The sequence below is a fragment of the Aethalodelphis obliquidens genome, unplaced genomic scaffold (assembly GCF_003676395.1).
Source record: "Aethalodelphis obliquidens isolate GAN/ISIS:26980383/991018 unplaced genomic scaffold, ASM367639v1 scaffold1051, whole genome shotgun sequence".
Lineage (NCBI taxonomy): Eukaryota > Metazoa > Chordata > Mammalia > Artiodactyla > Delphinidae > Aethalodelphis > Aethalodelphis obliquidens.
Genome location: NW_020838962.1, coordinates 1 through 8,027, shown reverse-complemented (window position 1 = coordinate 8,027; position 8,027 = coordinate 1). Strand labels below are relative to the sequence as shown.

At 41.4% G+C, this 8,027-nt stretch overlaps 1 long non-coding RNA gene across 1 annotated transcript; it reads right to left on the bottom strand.

Annotated features, from left to right (window-relative positions):
• Nucleotides 1-38: 38 nt before the first annotated feature.
• On the bottom strand, nucleotides 39-7,743 carry LOC113616967 (uncharacterized). The gene is made up of 2 exons (XR_003431460.1): nucleotides 7,584-7,743; nucleotides 39-4,591 (listed from the first exon to the last, which is right to left on the bottom strand). It is a non-coding gene; the product is annotated as an uncharacterized LOC113616967 (long non-coding RNA).
• Nucleotides 7,744-8,027: the final 284 nt, after the last annotated feature.

The window sequence follows — 8,027 nt, the reverse complement described above, 5'->3', positions numbered from 1 at the left end:
ATGCCTCATACTGCCCTGCTTCTTTATTCTTTATCCCATAGATACCCCAAGCCCCTTGCCTTTGGGGAGGCGGATTTGAGACCTATTGTCACGTCACTTCCTCGCTTGGCTGCCTTGTGAATAAACCTCCTCTTTGCTGCAAACCTCAGCGTGTCAGTGTTTTGGCTTGCTGCGCCTCAGACAAAATGGTAGGGAGCTGTGGTAAAGGTCCCTTGCCTGTGAGGGAAGCTGGTTACTAGTAGTCACGTTGCGGATGTTTTCTCCTCCCGGGGTGGGGGGGCAGACGTCCTGCTCTTCCAGAAAGAAGGGAGAAAGGCAGGAGCTGGACCCTTGCTCTCAGGGTCACCGTCACCTAGGAGCTCGTTAGAAGCACAGAATCCAGGCCCCACCCAGAACTACTGAATTACAGCCTGCACTTAACAAGATCCACAAGAGAGGCATACCCATAGTAAAGTTGGAGAGGCACCAAGCTGGAGTCCACGTAGCAGAGAAGCAGACAGGATTCTAGACCACGCAGAGTGTTAAAGGCCAACAGTTTGTTTTCTATTCTCAAAACAATGTTTTTGAGCCATGTTTATGAGCAATGTCCCAACTTGCTTTTAAGGTTTCTTGTGTGAAGAATGGATTGGAAGGAAACAAGATATATGGACACTGGTTAGGACCTCATTGCAACAGACAGGCAAGTTCAGTATTAGGATGTTGAGGAAGAGCTGACAGATTCAGAAGAAATTCAGGAGATAAACTGAAGCGGGCTTAATGGGGTATGAGATGGAGGAAAGGAAGATCTTAGGGAATTAAAGGTTTACTACACGTATGAGCAAAGCCTCAAAATTAATCCTTTGAACGTACAGAGGTAGAGCTCTCAAAGGACACCGGTTAGGAAGCAACTGTACGCCCTTTATAATTCCAAGAGATAACACAGATCAACTGTTTCGACGGAAAATTCGGCGGTACCGGTGCGTTTTTTCACTCAAACTTAGTTCCAGTGACTATTACTCACATTTTCTGTGCCTAAACAACACAGCTTGAGGAACTGAAGGGGATTCCATCCTGGTAATTAAGGAGGGTCCCCAACACTGACAGTCCCATCTTAAAAAGCAGTCCCCCTGCATTTTACCCGAGGAGCAATGGCCAGAGCCTCCCTTTTAAAACGATGGGGAGAAACCAGAACATCACACACTGTCCCTTTCAGCTACTGTGAACTGAGCCGCGAGACGACCAGTACCCCCTAGCACAGCGCGGACGGGCCAGCGCGCGGGGGCCACTGTGACAGGCGACAGCACAAGAGACGAAGCCCAGGTCCAGGGGCTCTGAGCTCCACCGGCAACGCCCAGGGGCCAAGGCGTATTACCTTTCCGGGATGTGCTTTCCGCCCTTCCGCGTGGCCGACGAACTGGCTCATGTCACCCCCAAGATACCGCCCACCCAACGCCAGGACTGCCAAAGTCGCCAACCCGGCGTCCCCGGTGCCAGCACAAGGCCACGAACCACAGGCGCCTAGGCACAAGCCCACGCAGCTCGCGAACCTCCTTCTACCGCGCATGCGCCACCGCGTGGCGTCTCGAGATGACTGTCATCACGCAGGCGGATTAACGCGCTTGATTGGTAAAGAGGATTCTGATGCCTGCAATCTCCCTCCTTAGCTGGAGGCTGGTAGCACACGTCCATTAGTTCGTGTGTGTACCCTTCAGAATTCCAATCATACGGGACATAGAAAGTTGTCCGACTCTCCCAGTTCCTTGTGTGGTTCTTCCAGATATTTCCCAAGTGCTTACATTCACACTTGTATCTTGTATGTAAGTATTTGTACATAACAGGTATCCTGTAGTTTACAGAAGAGCAGCACACTATACACATACTATATACATAGTCTACAACGTGTCTTGGATAGTGACGCTGTTATCTTTCTAAAATATAAACTTGGCTGGATTGCTCTGTTGCTTGAACATCTTCACTTAGCACAGAATACAGCCCAGGTTGTTAGCATAGCATTGAGAACTCTTTACAAACAAGTATCAGTCTGTCTCTCCAACTGAATTAGAAGTTCAAACTATGACTTCCAAGGACCTACATCATCCACCTCCCTCCTTTGCCCTGCCAGCCTCCCCTGATCTCATTCTCTACTGCCCTGCCCTCACTCACTTTCCCCTGTCCAGCCACACTGGCTTCCTTACTATTCCTCAAACATGCCAAGCACAGTCGTGCCTCAGGGACTTTGCACCTACTATTCCTTCTGCTTCAGAACACACCCTCCCACCCCATCTCCACTCTCCCAGAACACACCCTCCCACCCCATCTCCACTCTCCCAGATAGCCAATGGCTTGTTTCTCACTTCAAGGCTCTGCTCAATCGACATCTTAATAGAGGGGACTTCCCTCATCACCTACCACATTCCCTCACCTCTTCATCTTCTTTTGTTATTCTCCAAAGCATTTACCACCACTTGACACTCCATATATTGACTTATTTATTCATCTCTCTCCCCCACTAGAATGGAAAGTATGTAAGGGCAAGAACTTTGTTCTCTTCCTACTTCCTAGAACAGTGCCTTCAATTTAGAAGGTGTTATACAAATATTTGCTGAAAATCAATGTATGACTTCTTTGCCCTTTCACACTACCCTCTAGTCACACCAGAGGCTGCCCCTCCAGAGCACAAGTTCAAGCCCTGTGCCTTCTGTACCTGTCCCCAATACCTGGGCTGTCCTTTCCTCATTCCGGCAAAATCCTCTTCCCCCAAGCCCAGCTCAAACGCTGTCTCCTCAGTCAGGCCTTCCTCAATTTCTCCTCTATGTTCCTGCTGCACTTGATTCTTTTATCATAATTAACCCACTTATACTCACTACATGTTTCTCTTCCTAGATAACTGTAAGTTGCTACTGAACAAAGACTTCTACTCACCTCTGTATCCCCGTGCCCTAACAACAAACCTATAAGGCTCTCGGTGTTTACTGAAACAATTTATTTTCTGAGTCTCTACCAATTCTAGGGAGTGCATAGTATAGTCTCCTCCTCATTATCAGTGAGCCTGGCACCTGTGGGAGGGCCTTACAGCAGAGGAGAGTCACTAATGGATCATAACTAAGGTCCTGAGACTGCAATGGCAGACAGCATGGTGAAGTTAGCCCACTCCATGCAGAAGACCCACAGAGGAGTCAGCATATGCAATGGACTACACTTGGTATAACATGTGAACAATCAAGGTTTACAAACGTGTTCTCATGCACTTGTAAGGATCTTCTAGCCCACGCAGAACAGACACAACACACACAAAGGAGCCTGGAGGAAGTGAGTAGGCCGGCAGCTGCGCCCTAACATCTTAAGAGGGAACATTTCTGTGACTACGGTTTAAACAAATCAGATAATTTGCCTCCTTTCTAGACACCCTGGTTATCACAGGACAGGCCAAGCCTCTCAAGTTTTAAAGCTAAAGTACACAGAAGGTCTGTGAATAGGGCTTAAGATATTTAAGAGCTAGTACCTGCATTAAGCAACCAGGTTATAGAATGAAAATTTATCTTGAAATTCCAGTCTCTCCCTCTCTCTCTCGCCTCCTATCCCCTATCTTCCCACCTCCATCTCTATTCCTTCTCCCCTACTCCCTGTTTTATGTATATACGTGCATCATTTTATATATACACGGATATTTACTGTCTGTTACGTTTATTTAATAAAGTGCACACTCCTCAGGCTAAATTTAGAAAGAGGACAAAATGAACACTTTCACATGGGCGTCAGTGGTGTTCCAAAGACAAAAGATTCCTCAGTCTTAAAACATGGCAAACACCACGTTCCTTCTGATAGTTAGATGCTAGAAAAAGGCAAGTGGATCCTTAAAATTCACACGCTATTAAGACCTACTATCAACAGAGTAGATCTTAAAGCGGAAACAAGAAAACACCAGCCTTTTAAGTTCTTCCTGTCTGAAGATAAGAATAAGAGGTGGTAGTGTTCTTCCTCACTTGCACCGAAGTGTAAAAGCGGCAAAAATATCTTCAACACATATATGATGAGGAAGCCGCTCTTCTGATCCACTCTGTTTTGTTTTGCTTCTAGGGATCTGTCTCACTCGGAACCTTTGCTTTTTGTTTTCTCTTTTATGTACACTAAGAACCCGAGAGTCTTAACCTTTTCTTCCACCTCTCAACCAATAAATAGGACAAAAGAACATTTTTATGTTTTTATGTATTTTCCATTCAAATTTTTAAAAAAGAGATAAGTAAGCTAGCTCAGTTCATATTTCTCACAAAAATCACTTTCCAAACTAAACTAAATTGTTTGTGACCATAAACAGGAAAAACACCGTACTCTATTAGCACCATCTGACATTTCCACCTTAATGTTACCAAACACAACTTGACACTAATGTCAGAACTATTAAAAATGTTAAAAACCCCCAAGCCCACTCAAAATGCATACCAAAGTTCAGGTAAAGGAAAAACAAAAACAAAAACAAAAGCAACTCACCGTTATCTTTATGTTCTTTCAGAAACCCATTAACAACACACTGGAATTTAAAACTAGCGTCGTCATCTGACACCTGATGCCCAATTGTACAAATTTTTAAATAAGGAATAGTTTCTGGTAAGTCCTATAAGGCAAAACCATGAAAATATGTATTATTTCCTTTGTAGGGAAAGAATAAAAAATTAATTAGAGAAGGCAGACTATAAACCAGGAGAGTACATTAAACTTAGTATGTCAGTCATTCTGATGAGAGCCATTTTTTCCAAAGCTGCTTTAACCAGTAATTATCACTTGATTTTCATTAAAACTGCAGAACGGACAATTACCAGGCATGCAAAAGGAAAAGTAAATCTATGTGAATGAATGCACATGTAACTCAAAATGATATAAACAGTTCTACCTACACTTATGTTCTATCTTACATTTCAAGGGCCATAAAGCGGCTGTGATTTAAGGAGAGTAGTAGAATAGAGTCAGAAGAACTTGGATTCGAATTAGGAAATAGAGGCAATTTCAGGCATTGTTGAGAACTGCTATTCTTGAGGTGGGAGAAAGTAGACTATCAATAGAAGACAGAAAAGGATAAGTGAAAATTCTCTAGTTCTGAATTTAAATGGAAAGTAGCAGCAGGAACCTATGACATATTTTAAAAATATTAAAAACAAACATACATATTTCCTAGCTCTGACCACTGAAAAAGTCTAGAAACAACTGATGTCATGTCAAAAGGACTCAGGAGTCACCGAGAAGCTCCAACTGGCCAAAGACAGGGTCTCAGTTAGAATAATAACTGTAACGGAGTCCACGGTGATAGGAATAAATAAAATTTTACAAAACTGCTCACCACTGGAGGATATTTGTGAATCAACTCATTATTCTGAAAACTGTTAAATAAAAGAAGAGAATCATGCCTCTACAACTGGGCAACCAAACAGCTGATGAGGGGAATCTTCTCCTCGTACAAATATACCCAGCTAATAAGTGAAAAAAAGAACAACAGAATTCACCATTCTTTGAAGCCTCAACTGAATTAATGGATGTAGGTATGAATCATCAGTGACTGCTAATACCACAGAAAGACACAACTATATATGTCTCCATGGAAGAACACATCATCACCTATGAAACTGTCTTGCCAAAACAAAACATGCAAGCTTCATTCGGATCAACTACCACTTTACAGGAAATAAAAGGACTGAAGAATATGTTACCAACACATGGAATGTAATCATCGACATCTAGATGGGAAAAATTACCTGGTTTCTTTAAAAACAAAATTCAAGGAGGAAAAAAACAGTGAGAGAGACATGGAGGGAGAACCTATAGATGAAACAAGACTTCAGAGACCTAACAATCCACGGCAAAGTGTGGACCTTATTGGGATCTAATTCAAAATTCTTATAAACAATTTTTTATGACGTTTAGGAGACAACTGCAAATTTGAGCACTCCCTGGGTATTTAATATTAAAAAATGATATTAAGGAATAAAAGTCCTATATTTAAATGCACGTACCAAAAACGTACAGGTGTAATTACATGCTGTCTCGGAGCTGCTTCAAGATAATATGGAATGGGGTGAAACAGGTGGGGATACAGATAAAACATGACAGCCATCAGTTGGTAAATAAGAAAGCTGGATGAGTTCATGGGTATACAAGGAACATTCACAGTATTTTTATACTTTTGTATATGGTTAAAATTTGTGATAATTGTTTAAAAACAAGACGACACTGTAGAAAACAGTTTGGCACTTTCTCAAAGGTTAAGTGTAGAGCTACCGTATGATCCAACAACTCTGCTACTACCTACGCTGCACATCTAACAGAACTGAAAGCAGGGATTTGAACAAATATCTGTACACCAATGATCACAGCAGCATGATTCACAATACCTACAAGGTGGAAAACAACCAAGTGTCAATCAACCGTTGAATAACAAACTATGGTCTATATACACACAATGCCATTTTCTAAGCCAAAAAAGAAACGGCATTTCGTTACGTGCTATAACATGGATAAACCTTGAAAACATGATGTCTAGTGCAATAAGCCAGACACAGAAGGACAAATACTGCAGATTCCACTTACACGAGGTACCTAGAATAGGCCAATTCACAGAGACAGAAAGTAGAATAGAGGTTACCAAGGGTTGATGGGAGGGAAAATGGGGTTGTTACTGTTTGATGGTTACAGAGTTTTTGTCGAGGATGATGAAAAAGTTTTGGTTATAGACAGCGGTGATGGTTACACAACACTGTAACTGTACTTAATGCCACTGAACTGCATATTTATAAATGGTTAAAATAAATATGATTTATCTATATTTTACCACAATAAAAGAAAGGAATAACAGAGCTGAAATTTCAATTCTTCCTTTTCCGAGAGTCAGTTTCATCGTCTGTAAAATTAGTAATTGTAGTTGTCTATCCTCTGAGCTTAGTGCAGGGTAAGCACTCAGTAGGAGATAGCAGTACTACTTCCACTTCAAGAGCAAAGGATTGCTGTGAAGATTAACTAAGTCAATGGATATGAAAGAACTTTCTAAATGGCAAACTGCTCTATAAATACTAAAAGACATTAGGTGTTACTGTCTCCCAAGGCCATGGAACAGGTCAGAAGAAGGATAATTCTTTTGCACTGGAATGTCCTACGTGGGCCAAGAGAATCTATGGGTTTCTGTACTATATCAGAAGGCATTAGGAAAAGGAAGCATAAAACTTAGAGAACAATTGTCTTTTACAGTGATGCTTAAACACGCTCAGGCAACTGCTTAAAATAAGTGCTAAAGACATAATGGACATACCTTTCTTTCTTTTTAGGATACTACTGTAACTACTAAAAGTTTACTTCATTTTCAAAATATAGAACATGGAAGCTTATAGAATTTCTTAAGCATATCTAGAGCCTACTGCCAAATACTATAGTTCAATTCATATCTTTAATCTCATTTTGAAACAGCAATTACAAACGTGTATTTAAGGAAACCACTAGCTTCCCTTTTTGAACCCACGAGAGAAGGCCAGGATTCACCTTAGCTTAAGATGATAACTACTGAACTACTATGAATTATTACACTATCAGAAAGAAGGTCATTTTCAATTACGGCTTCCATTTACCTCTGGCTTGTAATAGCGGCGAGTATTTGTTAAGTCAATAATCAGCCCAAGTTCTTCATTCTGTCCTTGGATTTTGTTAAGAGATCCAAGGGGGAGAAACGTTCTTCTGGAGCAAGATTCTTTTCAAAACTCTGTCAGAAAGAATAAAATAAGGAAGAACATATGTTTAAAATCCTTTACTACATTATCCATTTATTCAAACCCTGTGATGCTAACATATGAGATTCAAAGTAAAGTTTCCTCCTCTGGAGTTTACAAGCGATATTACAATCCTTTCTTCCAGAGAGATTAGACGGAAGAAAATAAGCTCACTTCTATATAGTTATTTCTGTGTTTGTTTATTTCATGTTGGTCTCCTAACCTGACTCTAAACTCCCAGAAGGCAGGGACCACATCCATTTTGCCTACCACTGTATTGCCAGCTCCAAGCAGAGTGCCTGAAAA